The sequence below is a fragment of the Rhinopithecus bieti genome, unplaced genomic scaffold, assembly GCF_001698545.2.
Source record: "Rhinopithecus bieti isolate Rb0 unplaced genomic scaffold, ASM169854v2 scaffold_425, whole genome shotgun sequence".
Taxonomy (NCBI): domain Eukaryota; kingdom Metazoa; phylum Chordata; class Mammalia; order Primates; family Cercopithecidae; genus Rhinopithecus; species Rhinopithecus bieti.
In genome coordinates, this window is record NW_016803361.1 from 435,899 (window position 1) to 458,817 (window position 22,919).

The 22,919-nt window shown below is 46.5% G+C and overlaps 1 protein-coding gene across 1 annotated transcript in view; it reads right to left on the reverse strand.

Annotated features, from left to right (window-relative positions):
• TLL2 (tolloid like 2) overlaps nucleotides 1-22,919 on the reverse strand; it is a 154,186-nt gene that overhangs the window by 129,751 nt on the left and 1,516 nt on the right. The window lies entirely within an intron of this gene.

The following is a 22,919-nucleotide window of genomic DNA, read 5'->3' on the forward strand; positions in this document are numbered from 1 at the left end:
AAAGAAAGAAAGAAAGAAAGAAGGAAGGAAGGAAAGAAAGAAAGAAAGAAAGAAAGAAAGAAAGAAGGAAGGAAGGAAGGGAGGGAGGGATGAAGGAAGGAAGGAAGGAAGGAAGGAAGGAAGGAAGGAAGGAAGGAAGGAGGGAAGGAAGGAAGGAAGGAAAAAAAGAAAGAAAGAGAGAGAGAGAGAAAGAAAGAAGGAAGGAAGGAAGGAAGGAAGGAAAGAAAGAAGGAAGGAAAAAAAGAAAGAAAGAGAGAGAGAGAGAAAGAAAGAAGGAAGGAAGGAAGGAAAGAAAGAAAAAGAAAGATAGAAAGAAAGAAAGAAGAAAGAAAGAAAGAGAAAGAAAAGAAAAGAAAAGAAAAGAAAGGAGGGAGGGAGGGAGGGAGCGATCCCATCAACATGGTACCTGCTAACCACATGTTGTTATTGGGCATTGAAATGTGATTAATATGATTGAGGAACTGAATTTTACATTTTATTTCCTTTTAATTAATTTAAGTTTAAATTGTCACATGTGGCTAGCTATATTATAAACATAATATAAATAATATAAATTATAAATGATACAATACAAACCACTATATATTACTTATAAAATAAAATCATATAAAAATTCTATTTAAAATAACATATCTAAGCAGGGCACGGTGGCTCACACCTGTAATCCTAGCACTTTGGGAGGCCAAGGTGGGCGAATCAATTGAGGTCAGGTGTTCAAGACCAGCCTGGTCAACATGGTGACACCCTGTCTCTACTAAAAATACAAAAATTAGCCAGGCGTGGTTGCACGCACCTGTAGTCCCAGCTACTTGGGAGGTTGAGGCAGGAGAATCACTTGAACCCAGGAGGTGGAGGTTACAGTGAGCTGAGATTGTACCACTGCACTCCAGCCTGGGTGACAGAGTAAGACTCTGTCTCAAAAAAAATGAAAACAATTGGAAAAAAAATTAAAATAACATAGCTAGGAACAACCTTGCTGACAAAAATGTGTTACTAAGTCAAGAAATGTAAAATCCTACTAAAAGCTATAAAAAGTGACTGACATGAAAGTTGAGACATGTTTCTGGTAAGAAAGACCATTAAAGAACCATTAACTCTTTCCAAATGAATGTGTGCGTTTAATACACTTAGATCAAAATCCCAATTTTTTTTTATTACTGGCAAGATGATATTAATGTTAATCTGCACAATCAGGTGAGAACAGCTGAGAAAAAGAGTACCAAAGGAGGACTGGCTTCATTAGACAGTCTGCAATGGAGAATCATTTGAAAGCAGTTCCTAGATTATATCTAATAAAACTTATATGGGATAAAACAGGTCCTGCACATTTCTGAAAAGTAGGGAACTAAGCAATCAATGATGTTGAAGCAAAGGGGTTACCCCTTTGAGGAAAAATCAGTTGGCTTTGAACCTTATACTGTACACCAAAATTAACGCCAAATAAATAAAAAATTAAATCAACAAGTGGAGTGAACAATACTTAGAAGCAAATGAGTTATGTCTATGGATTCAACACACAAAGTTATTGAATTCTTACCAAAAGGCAAAGAGAAAACTTTCAAAGTATTCCCATCACCTCTTCCACTACCAATCCCAGCTATTCAAGGTGTAATCCATAGACCAGCAGTGTCAACATTATCTTGGAGCTGGACAGAAATACAGAATCTCAGAGCCCACCTCAGACCTGCTCAGTCAAAATCTGCATGTTAACATTCCTCAAGGGAATCGGGTGCACCCTGGAGTTGGAGAAGCACTGACCCAAGGCACCAGGGACTCTGTTTCCAACTATGACCCTGGAGTCATGGGCTCCCCTCCGCCTCTCTGTTCGACATGACCGTAGTGAAGAGGAAAGGCAGGGCAATTCTTTACAGGGATGTAGAACTTGAACATGTGGGCTGCAGGAAACATTTAAAATGCACATCCAGCTGGGCGCGGTGGCTCTCGCTTGTAATCCCAGCACTTTGGGAGGCCGGGGCAGGCGGATCACCTGAGGTCAGGAGTTCAAGATCAGCGTGGCCAACATGGTGAAACTTTATCTCTACTAAAAATACAAAAAATTAGCTGGGCGTGGTGGTGGGCATCTGTAATCCCAGCTACTGGGGAGGCTGAGGCAGGAAAATCGCTTGAATCCGGGAGGCGGAGGTTGCAGTGAGCCAAGATTGCACCATTGCACTCTAGCCTGGGCAACAAAAGCAAAACTCTGTTTTTTTTTTAAAAAAAAAAAGAAAAAGAAAAAAAGGCACATCCATGAAAATGCCCTTAGCTCCAGTCTTGGCTGACCCCACCGGAGCTTCAACCTGCAATTGAGGGACTCAACACCAGGTGGTAGTGTTTCCTTATGAAGCTCTGGCTAGTAAATGTTTCAGGAATAAATTATGAAGTATAATAGGAAAAATGTTTTTCGGAAATCAAAAAATTGAAATCTTTATAAATTAGTCAAATACAGTTTTAAAGCTGTTATGTAATAAATTTGGAAATGTAAAAGGACTAGCATTAAAGACACGCTTTCTAATGATATCTATTAAAGACACGCTTTCTAATGACATCAGTGATGTGCTGCTATTTAATAATTGGCTGGGGTTGGGGAGAGCCTTGGTTTGTGCTGTTTGCTGATTTCCTTGTGTAAATGCTCCCACTGTGACTGATTTCAGGTCACTGAACATGGAGTTGGGAAAAGGTGGGCACAGTTGGGCGTCACAAGGAGGTAGCAGCCAGCTCCAGGCCACTGCAGTAATGACAGTAATAAAGGCCTGTAAAGTGCCTCACAGTTTCTGAAGTTCTGTTATGTTCCCCATCTGATGTCATGTGTGTGCCTGACTTTGGGGGCTGCAAAAGATGACCATGATCTGAGCTTTGCAGGGAAAGGCTCATTCCTGCAGCTCCCATCCAGGATTTGCACAGCACAGATCTTGCCCTGGCTGTCTTATCCCCATTGACAGCAGAAGCATGCAGCACTCACTGTGTCCCTGGGACCAGGTTGAATGTCCTCTACATACTACCACAATCTGTCCTCTCACCAGTTTCAAGGGGAAGCCATTCTTGTTTCCTTTTTATAGAAAGGAGAGAAAAAAAGGCCATGAGGGAGGTAGGAATTGGCCAAGGTCATGCAGGCAGGAAGAAGCTGCACAGGTTTTCTGAGTCAACACAAGTCTCTCTGATTCCAAAATCAGATCCCTGCTAGGCGCCGTGGCTCATGCCTGTAATCCCAGCACTTTGGGAGACCGAGGGGGGTGGGTCACCTCAGGTCAGGGGTTTGAGACTAGACTGACCAACATGGTGAAAACCCGTCTCTACTAAAAATACAAAAATTAGCTGGGCATGGTGGCAAGCACCTGTAATCCCAGCTATTCAGGAGGCTGAGGCAGTAAAATCGCTTGAGCCCAGAGGCAGAGGTTGCAGTGAGCCAAGATGGCTCCACTGCACTCCAGCCTGGGCAACAAGAGTGAAACTCCATCTTAAACAAACAAACAAATAAACATCAGATCTCTTATCCAATTTTCCCCAAAGTTCCACATTCTAAAAAGTTACTAAGAAATGCTGTTAAACCATGTTGTTTACTGCAGGACTTCCCAGAGCCTTAAAAATTCTAACAAATATCACGGCTCTCCAAGAGAAAGACTGGGAATGCAGCATTTCCCAACATAGTTGCCTCTGAGCTCTCCTTTCACTGGGTCTCCTGACCTCAGGAACACATTTTGGAGACTGTTGTACTGTTCCACAGTCCTCCAGGAATGACAGACTTCTAGGACTGGTAGGGGCCATACAGGTCATCGGGTCCAATACTCCATCCAGAGACAGGGAGCTCATGCCCTTCCATCATGACCCCATTGATCTTTGAACAGCAATCTCTATTTCTTCCAAATCTGGTGTTTTAGATCTCCTCTCAGGACCAGTGCTGAAGAGAAAGGGACTGATGGTTCTGCAGAACCCACACCGTGCAGGCTCCTCTCACTCCCCTAGCCCTCAGGACAGCAAACCTGTGCAATGAGCATCATCATACCCAGTGTCAGATGAGGACTGTAGGCACAGAGAGATTTAGGCAGCTTCCTCCAGGCCCCCTCTCAATTCTAACTCTTAACTGCCATGTATCTTTGGCTCCCTTAGTAAGATGGAGGCATGGAGAGGAGGAATGACTAATTTACAGCCTTGGAAATGTAGAATTAGGAAAGCCTCACAAAGGGGATGAGTGGGAGGATGATGAGTGACCCGCAGTTTGGCAGGTGGACAGCAAGAGGAAAGGGCATGCTGGCTAAAAGGACAGCATGTGCAAAGGCCCTGGGGTGAGAAAGAGCAAGGCACTGTCAGGGCAGGAGCAGGAGGGGTGCAGTGAGGGTAAGCCAGCTACAGCGGGGGGCCCAGCCATGCGGACTGTTGCAGACAGTAAGGGTAAGGCAGGACAGGAGGCCAGGGGATCTGACAGGCTGAGCAGGGGCAGAAAGGGAGGCTGAGAATTGGGAACAGGATCCTATAGCTGGTAAAGCACCCAGGGTGGAGAGGGTAATCAGGAGTCCGTCATTCCGGTATAGCACTTTACAGTATGCCACCCCTTCCATGCACACATCCTTCTCTCCTGCAAACACTCCCCATGCCTGAAACCCCAGCTTCCAGCACAGGGTCTGGCACTGATCTTCAGAACATTCTCATTCCTGAATCAGTGAGTAAATAAATGCCCCCTTGCAGAAGTCCTAGAGGAAGGCAGGAAGGCCACCAAATCTTACAGGGGAAAGAGAGACTTGGGAAAGTTAATGACCAGCCCAAATTGACAATCCGTAAGAAGGGGACAGGGCTTGAACTCAGACCTTTTGGCTCCAAGACTCAGAGCTCGGTTCACTGCCCTGAACAGGACACTGGTCCCAGCATTGGGATTCAAGGTGGGGACTGACCTCAGGGTCAGCAGGAAGTGCTCTGCCAACAGAGGAGCCACCAGCCTGGCCAGCCGGGGGCAGCCCGGGCAGCTGCTTTCAAGGGACAGAGTGCAGGAGGGATTGGGCCTGGAGGAGTCCTCACACCCCTCCACACTGAAGATTCCAATAGTCTGGTGGGGGGATTTTATGGGTGGTGAATGGCCCCTGAGTTGGGGTCTATAGAGCTGGGGAGACTTCAAGCCAGGCAGCAGCCAGCCAGTTGGAGGGAGACCCCTTCCACTCCACTGCCACCTTCTATCACCAACTGCACTATCCCCAAGACTCTGTTCCCTGGCCCCCAGAGAATTGCAGGCCCAGGGCAGCCCCTTGACCTTCCTGGTTCATCCTGGCCATATGCCCTGCCCTGTCCCAGGGCTTGCTCCAAACCAACGAGGACCTGGGTCTTATCCGAGGAGAGTGGCCTGCAGGAGATACCCACCTTACCTCAACTCACCCTCATCAACCAGGACACTTCCTGATTTTCATTTGTATACTTAGATCTTGGGGCTACACTAGGGCATGGTTTATTGTTCAGTCAGCTTCCTACCCATGGACCTAATCACAAATACTCTGCAGTGGCTCTGTATCTTGGGAAATGAAGCATGGTCTACACGGGAAGAGATGTGGTCTGCATCTCCATGGTCTGTACTGGAAGCTGTGTGTTTCCCCTTTGAGGCGTTTTCTTCACTCACACAATGAGACAGCTGAACCAGCTCAGTGTTTCTGGAGGCATGACCCAGAAACCACTTATATCAGAAGTGTCAAAGGAGAGTGCTGACACGTGGATCCCCAGGCCCCAACCCAGATCTATGAAATCAGAATCTCTGAAGTCAGCACCCAGGAACATGCATTTTAATTCATGCCCTGCCCCACCCACTCAGGTGACTCAGATGGACACTACAGTTTGGAAACCAACAGAGTCCATGGTCTCTGACCTAATCTTTGATTTCACTACACTTTCTTTTAGAGAAATATAGGGTATTTGTCTGGGGCCTGCTGTTTGTCCACTCCAATAACTTCCTCACTCAGGAAGTGAGGAAGACTTCATAGATGTTCCATAAGATAGTCACCTAGAGATAAGCCCAGGTTATTAGAGGAACTAAATATGTAGAATTCAAACCATTGGAATTCCTCTCAGGAAACAGGCTGAGGTGGGCTGGAGGGGCCAGAGGCAGGGAGCGTCACAGGGAAATCCTACCCACAGATGCATTTAGTTCATTGCAAGTTTCCAGCGGAGGGATTTAACAGGTTTAAAGAAGTTTTCTGTGAATCTTTGTTAAGGGAGTGTATGTACAAACAAACAGGGAGGGTTTTTTTAGTAAAAAGTTAATCGGCTTAAAGTGTGCAACTAAATAAGCAAAGCTTACATTAAAGTGACCCACAGAGAAAGGACCCCTAGAAAGAAAGTTCTAGGAAATACAATATGGCCTCTATGTTCTTTTGTAGTTCCACGCTATAAATATTCATGGGACGGTGTTAATGGGGTCCACAGCTCTATGCAACCACAATAGTTTTTTTGTTTATTCTCAGGACCATGAACTTTGAAACCATGACCCTAAATTTCAGGACTCCGCATTCAGGCGCGTTTGCAGAACAGGAGGGGAGAGGTTCGGGCTCTCGGAGGAGAGGAAACAGGCGAGATGTGAATCACGCCTCCTGGATCTTTTGGTTGAGATTAAAGGGTAGGGTCTGTTTAGTGTGAGAAGCGTCCTGTCTCCAGGGTCCCCAGCTGCTCCTGCCTGGGGAGATGGCCTTCTCCAGGAATAGATGGCTCAGTTGCTCAAGCATATGGCAGAGAGGAGTGGAGAGCTGTAAATGTTTTAACAGGATCAAACAGATTTGGTGCAAGTTTTACATTGAAGACTTGGAAAACTTTAAAACTGAGGAATTTCTAAGACAGAGAATTTGAAAGTCATCTAAGCGATGTCCTTGTTTTCCATATGAGGAAACTGGGGTCCAAGAAGGTCAAATGACTTGCTTAAAATATTGCATCTAGAAGCCACGTCTGGGACTCTCGACCATGTGCTTTCCCTACACCAGAAATGGCATATAAGAGACAAGCATGTGCCTCCCCTTACCCACTCTTGCTCAGGACAGATATTCCTAATTGATCACATCTCTCCTGTCCATTGAGCCTGGACACAGTCTCTGAATCCATCTCAACACAGTGCTACAGAGGGCCAACAGAAATGGACAGATATGGCGCATGAGTTGAGACCTGTTTGCCACCTATGCCCTACAGCATGCTGGCAACATTCATAATCCGTTACCCATTTTTTCCAGCTAAGGATTTTCCATTTTCTAACTCTCCATGTTAAAGGTCAGTCAGGACCTAGGAGAGCGCCCTACACAGCTAGGTCCTCTACAGCCGCTCTGAAAGCTGACTGTTCTTCAAGAGAACACACAGCCCTGCCCTCTGCCTTGGCTGGCATCATCCTACTTAACAGATGAGCCAAGAGGATCTGGCTGGTGCCTGGGCTGGCGACCACCTTGCTTACAGCAGATACAGTCTCTGGCCTCGCCTCCTCATCTATATCATAATATGGTTACACCACTACATTTCAGAAATGTCACAGCTTGGCTTTCCCAGCAGGGCTCAGTTGAATCAACAAACACACCTGCTCAGCTAATTTCCAAAAAAGAAAAATTAGCCACAAATTGGTTTGGCCAGGCAGGCCATATCTGTAAGGCTGTTTAAGTTTTACAGCTCCAATTAGGTTTCATCTCACATGCCACCCCACTCAATGGGTGGTGTTTCTTTGAGCAGTGTAAGGTGACTTCTTGGACCCATAGGAAAGAGAGGCATGATCAATTAGTAATATATGCCATTGGCAGGGGGTGTGGAGTGGGGAGGGGGTCGCATGTGCCACACATTTGCCAGTCACAAATTACATTGTAAGGACACTAAAAATGGCCGGGTGCGATGGCTCATGTCTGTAATCCTGGCACTTTGGGAGGCCGAGGCCGGTAGATCACTTGAGGTCAGGAGTTTAAGATTAGCCTGAGAAACATAGCAAAACCCTGTTTCTACTAAAAAAAATACAAAAATTAGCCCGGCATCATGGTGCACGCCTGTAATCCCAGCTACTCGGGAAGCTGAGGCAGGAGAATTGTTTGAACCTGGGAGGCAGAGATTGCAGAAAGCTGAGATTGCACTCCAGTCTCGGCAACAGAGTGAGACTCTGTCTCAAAAAACAAAAACAAAACAACAACAACAACAAAAATACAGATACTAAAAATATTTCAGTCCAGGTAATAGCTGGGGCAAGGCTTGAACCAAGATTAACATCATTGTTTGTATACTTATTCTTCACCCTCTCCACTCTGCTCTGTGTCCAGGAAGCCTGCTTCTGTGGATGGCATCCTCCAGTTTCCCCTCAGGTTTCCTCCAACTTCTGGTTGCTTTCAACTAGGAAGGGATCCTGGCAGACCCTAGGGAAGAGGAGAGAGGCCATGCATTTCTTCCCTGCTGGATGCTACAGGTCTAGCCATAGACACATCCATCCACAACTTCCCCTCCTACCCAGTTCCAGCTCCAGTAGCACTGCTCCCTCCCCTGCCCCTCACCACAGGGATAACGGGCTCATCTCTGGGTGTCTCACCTCTCCTGTTTGTTCCCTTAACCCTGCATCTCTAATTAGCCCCTTCGTGAAGGTCTCTTCATCTGAAACAGCTGGGATAAATTCTGTTTCTTGCTGGGACTCTGACTTATAGAGCTTTTCTAAGAAAATCTTTCCATTATTTCCATAGCCAAATAGGAAGATGGGATTCTGGCTGGTAATGGAGATGACTACGTTGGCCTATGCCGACACCTTTCACTGCTTAATTGGGCAGAATATGACTTACTGTTATCTCATGCCTGCTGCGTTCTCACAGCATGAGCTCACACGGACTCCATTAGGTAATGGAGAGAGGATGCAGTTTAGGTCCTAATAAGCCAAAGCTTCTTGGGCTCTAATTTTACATCTTATGTGCTTGATTTGAGGACCAGGCACATCTCATAAGCCCTAATATCTTCACTGTGAAATGATCTTTTGTAGAGCCATAAGTTGCAATGTAATTATGCAGTACTCATTCTGAAGACAATGGCCATGGGAGACCCTAACTCACAGAGGATGGAAAGATACACTAGGTGGAGAGGGAAGGAGGACTGGGATCTACCTCCGGCCATGCCAAGAGATATTCAGATGGCCTTGGACAAGTTACTGCCCCTCCCAGGCCTTCAGGGTTCTCACAGGAAACATTAAAAGCTTAGAATAAATAATCCTTTAGGTTCCTTCCAGCTTTAACGTTCTAGAAGATTTGACTCAAAGACCTTGCTTGGTGTAGCTGGCTAACTTTCAGTCATGGTAGTGGGCCTGTTGCCATTTTGACTACATTTTCTTCATAAAGGTCCAGCCAATTTAGCTTATTGTGGCAGAGATTGCTCATTGTCCATGAATACTTCTCTCCCTTCTTTCATTTTAAGAGAACCTCTGATTTTTAGCTCCAGGTCCTCCAAAATAAAGCTTTTCCAGACTCCCAAATAGCTACCTGTGGCCAAGTGACTAAGTTCTGTCCAAGGAGATGAAGCAGAAGCAACAAATGGCAGCTCCCAAGAAGCTGGTTCTCCCACATTCTTTGTCCCTTTTTCTTTTCCACCCCTCCTGTATCCAAACCATGCCCGTGATGGTTTGAGTTCTGCATACCATCTTGACCATGAGGACAAGGACCTCAACTGAGGGAGAGTGGAGTGGCAGACTGGAAGGAGCTTTGATCTTAGATCTTGAAGGACTTCCTGAAGCAGAACTGCCATATCAGCCCTGAATGGAGACCTCCAGATTTTGATGTGAGAAAAGAATAGACTTCTAGCTTGTTTAAGCCAATGTCCCAGATATCAATATATTGCCTCTTGGCTCCAAATCTATCCTTCTTTGTCTTGCTTTGTGACAAAGCAAGAGTAGCTGGAACTATAGGTGTGCACCAGAACACCCGGCTAATTTTTTTTTTTTGTCATGTTGGCCAGGCTGGTCTCAAACTCCTGGGCTCAAGTGACCTACCTACCTCAGCCTCCCAAAGTGCTGGGATTATAGGTGTGAGGCATCGTGCCCAGCTAAAAGTCTTTTGTTCCTTTACTTGCTGCAGCTGGACCCTATAAACATTGCTCCTTCACCTGTTGACACCATGTCAGGCTTTATCAGTAGAAGACACTGGAAGGACACTGCAAATAGAAGGGGGCATGCTATTCCTGGTTCCAGCAGTCTCACATTGCACCCATGGGAGGGGCTGCCAGCAGTGTTCAGGAAAACCGTTGGCACCAACCCTCCAGAATTTTGCCAGTTTCCACTGTTGGTCAATATTTCAGTGAACTCCCCGATTCCAGCGGGCCAGAGCTACTCTCTCTTAAGAAGCTAGAATTTCAGCCCGGGATGGGTGGAGGTGGGGGTGGCCTCCTCCTTCCCTAGTAGTTGCTCCTTGCATCTGCTATTTTTGTTTTCTTCAGTGTTCTCTTTACCCCATTTGGTCGTCAACCCCCTTTTCCTAGTTGATAATTATATTACATTTTCTAATTACTGTTCAAATTACTGGTGTGGTTTCAGTCTCCTAACTGGACCCTGATGGACACAGCAAATTAACTTGGGTCTGTTCCTAGCAATTTAACTTGATCTGAACTGATACAACCACACAAACATCTCTATGGGAAAGTTAATGATATGGTGCAGAATAAGCCCTCTGCTTTTTAAAAATACTCTCTCCAAAAATTTTTTGTGGCAAATATGACAGAAAGATAATTAAAGTCCTTAATTTAGTAGGAAAAGGGTTCCCACTAAATGTTTTTTAAAACTATTTAATTAGAAAAATGAGCATGAACAGAAGAAAAGGTGCGTGAATAGGAATTGCAATTAGCAGAAGAAATACAAATGATCAAAATGTGTTTTAAAACATTCAAAATTACTGAAAAAAATACAAATTACAAGTGCAAGTTGAAGAAATAGAAAAATACTTTTCTCTAACCAGCAACGGTTTTTAAAAACTAGAATATATAAACTATTAATCCTAATGGGAGTGTAAAGGAACAAAAGACTTTTAGCTGGGCACGATGCCTCACACCTATAATCCCAGCACTTTGGGAGGCTGAGGTAGGTAGGTCACTTGAGCCCAGGAGTTTGAGACCAGCCTGGCCAACATGACAAAAAAAAAAATTAGCCGGGTGTTCTGGTGCACACCTATAGTTCCAGCTACTCAGAAGGCCGAGGTGGGAGGATCTCTTGAGCGCTGGGGTTCGAGGCTGCAGTGAGCTGTGATTGCACCACTGCACTTTAGCCTGGGTGACAGAGTGAGACCCTGTCTCAAAACACAAAAACAAAAAATGAACAAAAAAACTTTTGAAGGGTTGTTTGGAAAGGAGAATCAGAAAGCCTAAACTCATTGGTACTTTTGACCCAGCAATTCTACTTGTAAAAATTTATTCTAAAGAGATAATTCGTGATGTATATAAACATCTAGCTACAGAGATGACTCCAGCATCATTGTTTATAAAAGCAAAACAAAAAGATTGAGGCCAGGTGCAGTGGTTCATGCCTGTAATCCCAGCACATTGGGAGGCCGAGGCAGGCGGATCACCTGAGGTCAGGAGTTCGGGTCCAGCCTGGGCAAAATGGCGAAACCCTGTCTCTACGAAACATACAAAAATCACGTGGTGCATGCACCTATAGTCCCAGGTACTCAGGAGGTTAAGTGGGAGGATCACCTGAGCCCGGGAGGCGGAGGCTGCAGGGAGTAGTGATTGTGCCATTGCACTCCAGCCTGGGTGACAAAGCAAGATAAGGAAGGAAGGAAGGGAGGAAGGAAGGGAGGAAGGGAGGAAGGGAGGGAGGGGGGGAGGGGAGAGACTGAGAAAAAAATCTGTATGTCCAACAATAGGAGATTGCTTAAATAAATTATGGTGCATCTATACAACAGTGTATAAAACAACTTAAATTGGTTTTGTATCAAGAATGTTTATTACATAAGCATCTTTATTGTCATAGAAAGAGGTTCATGGTACTAAGTGAAACTGAAATAGAAGCAGGTTCAAACCAGTATGTACAGCATTTTCAGGAGAAGAAAAATGTTACAAACATGCCTAGAAAAGGTGTGGGAATATCATACAACAGAATGTTCACAAAAATTACTTCCAGGTAATGGGATTACTGGACATTTTTCCTTCTACTTCCTGTATACATTTTCTAAATGTTTTCCAGTGGATGGGAATTAGCTGTGTAGTTAAGGAAAACATTTCATGTTAAACCATTATCTCCCTTTCCACCACTTCAAGGGCACCCCAGTGCCTGCTGAATATGTTTGAATGAACTCACACACGTTTCAATGCTGACCTTGGGGCACAACTCAGCTCAGGACCCCCCTGCCAAACCACAGAGCCACTATCTCTTCCCACCTTCCCTCCCTTCCCATTCCCAAGGCCATAGCCTGCATCCTCATGCTGCAGGCCTCGAACTCTGGGAGGTCCCCCTGCTTCCTGCTTCTACAGATCCTAAGCATCACAGGTCTTCACTGTAACAGTCCTCTGCTGAGAAACCATCAATAGCTCCCCATTTCCTTAGGGATATGTTTCAAATGCCTCAGCTTGACTTCCACTGTTCCAAGCTTATTTCAATCCTGTCATTACTATTCTGCAAAGTAAACCAGAGTAAACTTCCAACTCCAGACACATCACAAACATTCCTCACCTTTGCTGACGCTGTTCATTCTACCTGAAATAGCTTATCTCACATCTCAGCTTCCGCAAATCCAAGACATCCTTCCAGGCCCACCTCAGAGCTTACCAACTCCCTCACCAGGAAGTCTCCCTTGAGTTGACTGCTACCCTTTCTGAGTCCCTCTGGTATCTCATTGACTCAGTTTTCCATTTGACAAATACTGGTTGGGCACCCACCACATGCTGGCACTGTGCTGGTGACTGTGAAGCAAAATCAGTCGCATTTATACTCCTTGGAGCTCATTGTCCAATGCAGAGACAGTCACTGAACAATAATACATCAGTAATAGACCAAGTTATAAACTGTAAAGAGTGCTTTCCAGAAAAACAAAGGTGATGAGAAACCTGAAAGGGGACCTGATTGAGATTGGGGGCTGGGAAGACCTCACTGGGGAAATGAAATGTAAGCTCAGTCCCGGAGGATGAGTCAGAGTTGACCACATATAAAGTCCAGAGACATTTCAGGCAGGAAGAAGAACTGATGTGAGCTGGAGCCTGGCAGGTAAGGGAAGGGAAGCTGAGTCAGAGGAACAAGCAATGACGAGAGCACCCCGGGGCCTGCTGATTGCTCTTATCCCAAGTGCAATGGGGTGACATTAAAGGATTCTAAGCAGGTCTGATCTTGCAAACATGATCACACATGAGTTTGAGAAAGATCACTCTGCAACGCGGAAAACAGATTTTGGGAGGCAAGAGCAGCGTCCAGGAGACCAGTTCAGCCACTACTGCAGCAGCCCAAGTGTGAACTTGGACCAGTGGTAGTGAGGATGGAGAGAAGTGGATGGGCTCAATTTGGAAATAGAATTGACAGCACTTGGGTTGGGCTGAGTGAGAAGAGGAGGGAAGTCAGGTGTCCAGGTAGCAACTGGGTTTCTGTTTTAGGCACCTGGGTGGACTCTGGTACCAGTGTGGTATCTGCACCCATGGGGTCCAGTCCTTAGTGAGCCAAGGAGGAGAGGACAGGAAACCAGTACTGACTTCACAGGGAGGAGAGGCGACCCTGAGACCTGAAAAAGAGTTAAGAAGGAAGGTAGCTTGAGGCTATTGCTGTGGGAAGCCAGCTCACAGGACTCACATCGACTCCAGGCCAGTAACACGGGTGAGAGGCAGGGAAAGAGGCTGGGTGCAAGTTGCAGGATGAGACGGAAGATAAGTGGCCCAGCTGGCAGAGCAGGCAAAGACTCAGGGCTGAACATCTCCACTCAAGTGCTCATGCAGGCGAGCTTGAGAATATTTATTGGTAATTGGCAGAAGTGGTTAGAGGTGGCGTGATCACAGATAGGTCTGTAACCAATCAGCAGGAAAGCTCTGTTCCTGTTGCTATGTTTGCATCCAGGCAGAACCATATTATGAGCAGGCTGAGTGGGTACCATGAGAAACCTGCTTCTACACATTTGGTTTATCTGTCATCCTCTCCCTGCTTCATGGGTGAGAGCAAGTGAGCTGTGGAGCAATTAATTATCACTTGCCACATGCTATGTATCCCAGGAGAACTCTTGGCAGCCCTGAGATGGAGAGATTGGCATTCACAGGCCAGTGAAGTTGCTACTTATAGGGAAATTCTAAAATAGGGAATAATACTATGAGTAATAATAATAATAGCAAGAAGGGCCAACAATTAACGACTGCTTGCTAAACACTTCATGTTCACTGCCTCATTTAATCCTCAAACAAGATTATATGATGAGTTTCAATATCATTATTTTCCAAATGAGGAAACTGAGGCTCAAAGAGATTAAGAGACTTGGCAGAGGCAGATTTAAAGCCATGGGCTGCGTGATGCCAAAAACAATCTCTACAACACGATGCTCACTGCTTCTGCTCTTTATCAGCCTGAGCATCCTTGGGAAAGACTGGCCATCGAAGTCTTCTCCCTCTGGAGATGAGGACAGTGACTGGACCCATCGCTCTCAACTGACCTGACACCCATGCACTGACCCTGGGCCTTATGGAAGAGTAGTAGAGGAACAGAGACGGGGACAGCTGCATTTTGACACCTGGTATTATTCATTTATTCTTCCCCATGCTTTAGGACAGAGAGTACTTGGAAAGCCAGAATTCTCTCATCCTTGTCAGATTCCTAGACAAGGGTAAAGAAAAAGATAGGGAGACGGTCATGGGCTTTGGTGCTCAGGGAACAAATACACAAATGTGGCCTTCAGACTGGGCAGCAAGGAGAAGCTCATTCACTGGGGGTGGAGGCAGCCAGGCAAAGCTGGAGGCCCCAGGGTTGAAGAGGTCACATGGCATAGAGGGGAAAACAGGGATTAGAGGTCTCAATATCCTGTGCTGGTCCTAGCCCAGGCTCTCCCCTGTGCAAGCACCCTGACCATGGCCTGTAATGCCCCTGAGATCATGTGAGCCCAGGCTATCTCCTGCGAGTGCTCACATCAACTCCTAATTAGAGCTGAGATGACATTACATTAGAATCATGTCTGAACATGGTAAGCATCCAGTAAATATTATTTTTAAAATTATTATCATCCCACAGAAATCCAGCAAGGTTTCTAAGTGGCAGGAAAGTAAATATCTGAACAACCAAAGTGATAGGGTCTGGCTTTGTGTCCCCACCCAAATCTCATCTCCACGTGTCAAGGGAGAGACCTGGTGGGAGGTGATTGGATCACGGGGGCGGTTTCCCTCATGCTCTTCTCGTGATACTGAGCGAGCTTTCGCGAGACCTGATGGTTTACAAGCGGCCATCAGCACTTTTAAATGATGGGAGAAGCCATCAGCTGAATGGAGGCTCAGGCCCAAAGCCATTTATATGTCTCCAAATAGCCAGGGACTGGTTTCTTCGGTGGGGCTCAGACATCTGGTTGGCTTGCAGGCACCAAATGCCTTAGCCTAATGCCATCCTCAGTGAGGCCATTGAGATTCATGGAAGATTTAAGTTTTAGGTCAAAGTCTCTGGGTGTAGCCAGGCATGGTGGCTCAGGCCTGTAATCCCAGCACTCTGGAAGGCTGAGGCAGGCAGATCACTTGAGGCCAGGAGTTCGACACCAGCCTGGCCGATATGGCGAAACTCCATCTCTACTAAAAATACAAAAATTACCCCAGTGTGGTGGCGCATGCACTGTAATCCCAGCTACTCAGGAGGCTGAGGCACAGAAATCACTTGAACCCAGGAGGCAGAGGTTGCAGTGAGCTGGGATCCCACCACTGCACACACACACACACACACACACACACACACACACACACACACACACACACAATCTCTGAGTATAGAGGAGCTATCAGAATTGGCACCATCAGAAAACATAAATCCCTTAGAACATCACCTGGCTGTGTGTATTAGTCCATTCTCACACTGCAATAAAGATACTACCTGAGACAGGGTAATTTATAAGCAAAAGAGGTTTAATTGACTCACGGTTCTGCATGGATGGAGAAGCCTCAGGAAACTTACAATCATGGTGGAAGGTAAAGAAAGGGGAAACAGGCACATCTTACATGGCAACAGGAGAGAAAGAGTGCACAGGGGAAACGGTCACTTTTAAACCATCAGGTGTCGTGAAAGCTCACTCACTATCACAAGAACAGCATGAGGGAAACCGCCCCCGTGATTCAATCACCTCCCACCAGGTCTCTCCCTTGATGCATGGGGATTGCAATTCCAGATGAGATTTGGGTAGGGACACAAAGCCAGACCATATCACTTTGATTGTTCAGATATTTAGTTTCCTACCACTTGGAAACCTTGCTGGATTTCTGTAGGATGATAATAATTTTAAAAATAGTGTTTACTGGATGCTTACCATGTTCAGACATGATTCTAAGTGCTTTCTCTATTTTAATCATTAAATCCTCATAATAACCCTATGTGGGTAGATATTAGTAACCACATTCATAGATAAGGACAGAGTCCCAGCAAGCCTAAGCAGGTTTACCCACAGCCGTGAAGTGGCAGAGCCGGTATTTGAACCCAGGAAATTTGCTTCTAGCACCTGCTGCTTTGCCCAAGGCTGTCTCAGAAGTACGGAAAGCAGTGCTGTTCATACAATTCAGTTCACTCCACACACTTGCTGGGGCATAACAGGTTCTTCAAGGGCGACATAACTCTAGCACTGTGTATTTCATATTTATAGAGTGCTTCTGTTTCTAAGCACAGTACCAAGTGCCTTCACATCAGGTACCAAGTGCCTGTTAATCAGAGTTTCTGTTAACAGCATGATATATACTCGGACACTGAGGCTTTGAAGGCTGAGGGACTTGCTCCAGGTCTCACCACTAGAAAGTGATAGAGCTGAGGCTGGGCGTGGTGGCTCATGCCTGTAATCCTAACACTTTGGGAGGCTGAGGCAAGTGGATCACGAGGTCAGGAGTTTGAGACCAGCTTAGCCAACCTGGCGAAATCCTGTCTCTACTAAAAATACAAAAATTAGCCGGGCATGGTGGCGGGCATCTGTAATCCCAGCTACTAGGGAGGCTGAGGCAGGACAATCAATTGAATGTGGGAAGTGGGGGTTGTAGTAAGCTGAGATCGTGCCACTGCACTCAGGCCTAGATGACAGAGCGTGACCGCGTCTCAAAAAAAAAGAAGAAAAAGGAAAGTGACAAAGCTGAGAAGAAAAATTTAAGTCAGCCCAATTCCAAAGCATGGGTACAGAACCACAACATGTCAGCAAGATCTTTGTTCTCTACAGTCTGGGGAGGGGCCAGGTGCTCAAACAACCATAGTCCAGGCTGGGGAGTGCCCTGAGAATGACCGGAGAAGCAGTGGTCAGTTGGACGGCCAGAGCTGAGATGCCCTGCTGACCTGTCTACAATCAGCTTCCATCTGGGAGCCTCTTCTGCTGTGCAGGCTGAGTCCAGCCCTGGGTAGGAGGCTCCCCAAGGGCAGGGTTGAGTCTAATCAGCACTTAGACCCTCAGCACTCATGCCAGGCCCGCATGCCTGGTGCACTGCATATCTGGGGCTATGTGGATGGCTCAGTGGCATCATGCCTGTCCCCACTCCTCTCCTCTCACTGTGCAGGACAGCAGAGGAAAACACGCTCTCCAAAAACACATACTCCCCTGAGGAAAGGGTGTGCCACACTGATCACTACACTACTGGGTGGGAGAGAAAAGGAAAAAATGGGTTCCATGATGTGACTTGGAGACCTACCTTTATTATGTTGTTGTGGACTTTTCTGTCTACCAAATATGGGCTCTGTCCACAGAGGCATCGAAGGACCAGCAAGGTCAGGCAGAAAGTCTAGGCCTGAAGCTCAGTTTCCTCATATACAAATGGCAGCCATCACAGCAGCTTGTCTGCTCTGGGGGCTGTGCTGAGGGTCAGTGGGTGGTGTTCTTGCTGTCATTCAGCTCCCAGAGCAGCCCCCTCCAAGAGGGGCCGGATGTGTCTTCCTTCCCGGTCCCCCCTTTCCCAGACTCTGGCACCCCAGTGTGAGACCTGGCCACTGTTGAGAACTCTAGGTTCTGCTTGGCTTTGGATGGTCACACACTCCACACGTGCTTGGCTGAGCTGAATTCTCAGCTCGAGCAGCTGTGCCAGTCAGCCAACTGTTCCTCAGGGGGTAAGGCCATGAGCTTCCTCCCCCAGCTCTGCCCCTGGCCCTGTCCTCATCTGCATTTCCTTAAAATCTTTATTGAGATATAACTCACATGCCATAAAATTCACCCTTCACTTACTTTTGAGACTCTGTTTAACCACAATGATCAGGTCTGAAATTAAGAATCTCTAACCCTAACTACACTAGATGAAATAAATTATTTGTTTATTGCAAAAATTCAATTTCCTCTACAGCATTTCAACAAGAGTTCAAGAAGTGCTGTGAGCGCCTGCTCTGTACTCTGATAATGTAAATATCATTATATATTTGCCTTGTGCCAGATACTGTGCTCAGCACTTGACAAACATTGTATTATTTAATCCTTATAGCAATCCTAAAAAGTGGATATTACTAGTTCTTTTTTTCCCTGAGGCTCAGGGAAGTTGAGTAACATACTCAAGGTCACACAGCCTTGCCTAGGTGGCAGATTTGGAATCTAGGTCTGTCAGACATCAGAGCCCGTGTTCTTAACTGGCTCACACCCTGCCCCATTGCACAGCGGAGTGTGAAATTGTGGAGAGAAAGTGGACTAGATTCTGCTCCTGTATCATCTGGAGAAACAGAGAAGACAAACACTTAACTCCAGTATGGCCCTGAAATATTTTAATTCCATCAAATCGGCACCTGCCTATCAGCAATGACATCATAACAAGTTAGAATGAAAATAAAGATGTAAAAATATCAGCCACCCTTACCTAGGTGTGGTCCATGGTGTGGGAGTCTGATGGAGGGCAGGTGGAGTACCAGAGAGATGGTAGCTCACCTTCTAGAGATGCGTCATGCCAGGGAGACAAGCTTCCAGGAGGCACCATGTGAGCCTCATCTCTGCTTAAAAACCAGGATGCCCGTCCTGCCATGAAGGTTGGCAACTCCAGAGGAGCACTATCCATGACTCTACAATCTTCCCAATGCCACTCTGGGCACTTTTAGGAGTCCCCAGCACACTGGCCCAGGGCTGCTTCAGTTTCTAGGCCGACAGTACCATGAGGGCTGCTGGCAATAGCTGCCCGAGAGAGGGCTCTTGGTGAGCTCCCAAATGAAACTTGATTGGTAAGATGTCTTGGAGAGAATGGCAGAGTGAGGTGAAACACCAACTTCCAGGCAGAAGTCTGAAAGTGTGGGCTACTGGTTCCTGAGCCATAAGACACGAGGGACCACCAGCTATATTTATCCTATCCGAACATGGGACCCAGAGCGGTGAATAAGGCCCTGGTATTTACCAAGCCATCCCCTGAAAAGTGAAGCTGGCTATCAGGCAGTTCCCTTAGATTTAATAAACCCAAAAGGCTGTGCAGCATTTTCATATCATTTGAGCCTCATGTAGACAGTTTTTGAGTCACATACCCTCAGCTCACCTCTGGGCAGTTCCATATTTCTGCCGCATGTCTCCCCACCTTTCTGCTCGAGAAATTTTTCTAAATCTGTAGAGCCCTCTATTCCCGGATACTCAGGGAAGTTAATGCCTCAGGGAATGTGGCAAGTCATCTTTTCCAAAACTGGCTGCAACCACATCTCTCATTTCATGTGCCCTTTTAACAATGTGATATTGACATGCCTCCCACGGGAGAGGTGGGTCTATGCTCTCCCACCTTGAACCTGGGAGGGCTTGTGGCCGTGATGGAAGTGACAATGTGTGATTCTGAGGCAAAGCCATCAAAGGGAACACAGCTTCCATTTGGTTCTCTTGGGATGCCTGCACTTAGAATCCAGCTGCCATGCTTCAAGGAAGCCCACATAGACCACATGGAGAAGCCACCTGTAAGAGTTCTGGCCAACTGGTCCCAGGCAACAGACGGCCTCAACAGCCAGACATGTGAGTGAATGAGCCTTCAGATAACTTCAGAACCCACTTGTTGAGTCACCCCAGCCTGTAAGTCTTCCTAGCTGAGGCTCAGCCATCATGGAACAAAGACAAGCCTCCCCTGCTGTGTCTTTTCTAAATTCCTAATCAACAGAATCATGAACATAATAAAACAGAGGTTGTTCTACCCCACTGGTCTGGAATACTTTCTTACATGGGAATAGAAACTATAGCAAGGAGCAGACAGTGAAGGGCAGCAGCCTTTGGATAAATGCTGCAGCCTCCTATTCTCTGGGCAGATAATTTGGGAGGCATTCTGTAAGCTCCTCAAAGGAGCTCCCAGTGGGGTCAGGGGCCCATTGCCTAAAGCAGCTCCCTTGATTCCACTCCCTTCATTGGATTTCCTTCCTCCCTGTCTCATTCCTGCTCCCTCAACCCTGCTTCCTGGGATCACCTTCCACATGAACTATCTACACCAAAGTCCTTGTCTAAGGCTCTTCTTTCTGAAGAATCCAACTAAAACTGGCCTTTTGTCTACCCTGCAAAGCAAGCATTTTTGCTCCCACTCCCATTTTGTAGATGAGGAGATTGAGACATGGAAAGGTAAAAATGACTTGCTCAAGGCCACACAGTGAGTAAGGGGGGCAGGGTCAAGATAAGAACCTAGGCCTTCTGACTTGAAATCAGCTTAAAACCTGTGGGTGAGGGCAGGCAGGCAGGAACAGTCCTCCCAAGCTTTGCTCTCAGAGGCACGGTGGTTGGAAGAATGCCTTGTGATTTACTGCCAGTTGAACCCTTAGCTCTATTAACAGTATCAGAAGAAAAACAATTGGCAGAGCTATGGATGACCAGACAGAGAACATCCCCCAGAAGCCCCAGGCCCCTCACCAGCCCCAGGCCAGGAGGGCTTCATAGACTAACTCCCACTCCCCAGTCATTTGATTTAAAAGTCATCCCTTTTACAGCATCAAATAGATTGTCTATTAGTAAATTTAAATTTTCCAGCTTAAAACCTGCCTTAAGGTCAGCATGAATATATTCTTTCCATCAGTTTCTAGAAAATCCGTTTATAAAAAGTATCTAACTGTATTTCACCACTGTTCTAAGTACTTTATCAGGAATCATCCCCATTTATAAATGAGGAAGCTAATGCCCAGAGAAATGAAGTGATTTACCCAAGGATACATAGCTTGTCAGTGGCAGAGTAAATGGTAAAAATGGTATTAAAAAATTGCAAAAGTAGTGAAATGATAAAATTAGAAATGGTAAAATTACCAGTTTGTTCAGCTTCTAAGAGGCTGGGCTAGAACCAAAGATCATAGACTCATAGAACACTGGATAGGAAGCAGCCAGCAGGCTCACACTGAAGTGCCTGCAAGGTATGAAGTAGGCCCACAGCAAGACGGTTGATGTGGACCAAGAGCACAAGCTCTCTGGACATGTCACTTTGCAATTCTAACAAGGCAGACATTTTCATTCTGCAGGTAAGGAACTGGGGCCCAGAGAGGAGGGGAATCGTCCAGGTAACACAGCTCCTGAGAAGCCAGGAATAGATTCAAGATCCTCCCCTCTGCATTCTGAGTCCACAGTAGGATGGAGACCCACACCAAGAAGGGAGAGTGGGAGGCGTTTTAGTTTTGCAGCCCTGAGGCAGGTCCTAAAAGGAGAGCTTCTGGCCAGAAGAGTCAGGGAGTTAGGATTTCACTGAGATAGAATGGGAGGCTGCCCCTAAAGGTTTGCATTAAATATGCAACCAAGAAATGCAGTGTCCCCCTAGCCAAGAGGCAAGTCCTTTCTCTGAAACTTCAGTACACTGATGAACTGCTTGCTGGGCTTCCAGACCTAGCTTTGGCTCCACCTCAGGCAACTTCCGAGAGGATGGGCTGACTTGAGATGTTACCTTTTCCCCCAGGTTGTCCTTATTATCGCCCTCTTCTGGCCACTCTTAGCATCAATGTAGCCCAGGGAGAGGCCAATGGGTTGGAAGATTTCAAGGAGTCTGAGGAGGGTGCCTGAAGTTGGCTGAAGCTACACTGGCCAGATTCTCTGCCTTCCAGCCCTGCCTGCACATCCCATCCTGTCTGTGAAGAATCACAGAATATGCATGCCCCTGGTTATCTTGTATTTTCTCTAAAATTACTGGGGAAAATGAGGCTGTAACAGGCAAGCCTGCCTCAGGGTTATTCTCCAAGGCTGAGACCAGAAGCTGGGATGTCTCTTTCACACCTGGATTCACAATGCCCAGACCAGCACCCAGCATACTGGAGATGCACAATACATTCCTGAGCAAATCAATCACTTCACCCACTCCAGCTGCCCACACTGCCTCCCAGAGGCCCCAGCTCACACCCAGCAGGGTCTAGGGTCTGACAAGTGTGGGAGGTGGTCCAGCCACTCCCTTTATCCCACATCTATTTTCCCAGCTTCAGTGGCCCTCTTTTCAGGCCCAGGCTGCCCTTCCAACAGTGCTCTGGAGCCTCTTCTCCCTGGCCTTGAATTAGGTCCCATGAGGAACTCATGGTACCTGGGCCAGGCATGCTACCTGCTGAGGTTTTCTCCAGTTGTCCAGGAACCAACTCCTCTGCCCACCTTCCTAACTCAGAAGCCCCATGAGGTACAGCAGTAGGTGGATATACTGCAGGAAACTTCCCTTACTAAGATCAGGCCCCTCAAGACTAGTTTGATCTTAAACCTTCACAAGATTCTCAAGTCTCACAAACTCCTCCTGCCTCCTAGTAACCTGGTCTTCCCCAGACTTTACCCAGTCCTGACTCTCCCAACCCCCAGCCTAGACCCGAGCCACTGCAGTGATAGTAACAATAAAAAATAACGACAATGCCATCATTTCACTTGCAGAGAATTTTCCCATAAATCACCTGAGTCCTCCTATAATTACTGCCACCAGTTTAGAGATGA